Source organism: Monodon monoceros, unplaced genomic scaffold, assembly GCF_005190385.1.
Source record: "Monodon monoceros isolate NGI ecotype Baffin Bay Population unplaced genomic scaffold, NGI_Narwhal_1 Super_Scaffold_12, whole genome shotgun sequence".
In the NCBI taxonomy this organism is placed as follows: domain Eukaryota; kingdom Metazoa; phylum Chordata; class Mammalia; order Artiodactyla; family Monodontidae; genus Monodon; species Monodon monoceros.
In genome coordinates, this window is record NW_021703768.1 from 30,398,366 (window position 1) to 30,399,917 (window position 1,552).

Consider the following 1,552-nt stretch of genomic DNA (forward strand, 5'->3'; position numbering starts at 1 on the left):
TTTTGGCTGCACCAGGTCTTAGTTGCAGCATGTGGGATCTTTTTTTTTAGTTGCGTCATGCAGACTTCTTAGTTGTGGCATGCATGTGGGATCTAGTTCTCTGACCAGGGATCGAAACCGGGCCCCCTGCATTGGAAGCATGGAGTCTTATCCACTGGACCACCAGGGAAATCCCTATATATCTTCTAATATAGAAAACTTTCTCTGGGAATTCCCTAGCAGTCCAGTGGTTAGGACTCTGCCTTCTCACTGCCAAGGGCCTGGGTTCAATCCCTGGTCAGGGAACTAGATGCCACAAGCTGCACCTCGGGCCAAAAATAAAAGAAAGAAAACTTTCTAAGATCTTCTCAAGATGACCTTTCTCCCATACACCGCATAACACTGTGTGCTTACCTTAATTTGAGCATCTGTCTCAAACATGGTCATCTCTAATTAGGTATCTTCCCTGCCAGACTATACACTCTTTGCTTGTCACCTAAAATTTTCACATAAAGACATTAAGTGGAATTCTTCCATCGCCTCCTCACCCAGGCAGGCAGTGCATGAGTAAAGTGATAGGAAATAGAAAAGAAGAACAATAGGAATGAAGGAAGAAAGACAAGGTTAGTCCTGACATTGGACAGAGAAAAGTCCAGGGCCTTGTAGCCTCTGATGGTGGGTGAAGAAAGAAAAATACTTAACCCAGCATAAGCTTGACCATATGACCCCAGCAAGGATCACAGAATTTAACCCTTGATATGAATCATATTACAAGAATACATACAGGGCTTCCCTGGTGGCACAGTGGTTAAGAATCTGCCTGCCAATGCAGGGGACACGGGTTCGAGCCCTGGTCCAGGAAGATCCCACAAGCCACAGAGCAACTACGCTTGTGCTCCACAACTACTGAGCCTGCACTCTAGAGCCTGTGAGCCACAACTACTGAGCCCACGTGCCACAACTACTGAAGCCCGTGTGCCTAGAGCCCGTGCTCTGCAACAAGAGAAACCACGACGATGAGAAGCCCGTGCACTGCAACGAAGAATAGCCCCTGCTCGCCGCAACTAGAGCAAGCCCACGCACAGCAACGAAGACCAAACACAGCCAAAAATAAAAACAAATAAATTAAAAAAAAAAAAGAATACATACAGCAAGTCTCCCTAACAGGACCTCTGGAAAAGGCAACTGACTACTAGACAAGCTTTTGCTTGATGGATATGGACTAATCCCAAACAACAAATGTTTCATTATGAATTATGTCTTGACCACTTGCCAACAGGTGATTGCATTTAAAGAGCTATTGAGGGTGGGTTTTTTAAAGAGTTCTTAAAATGTGCTCATCACTGAAATCTCCAAGGGCAGATAAAGACTTCAAAATCAACACACTGGCCCCAACAGAATAAAAACAGATCACAAAAACAATAACTTCTGGTAAATTTAACCAGTTAAATTTGGTTCTCTGTGTTCCTCTCTCCCCGCAAACATCCTCATCATTGGTCTCATCATCTAACCAAGCCCAAGCTGATACCATAAAAAATAAGATATTCAAAATTCTACCTTCTTTAGGAACAAG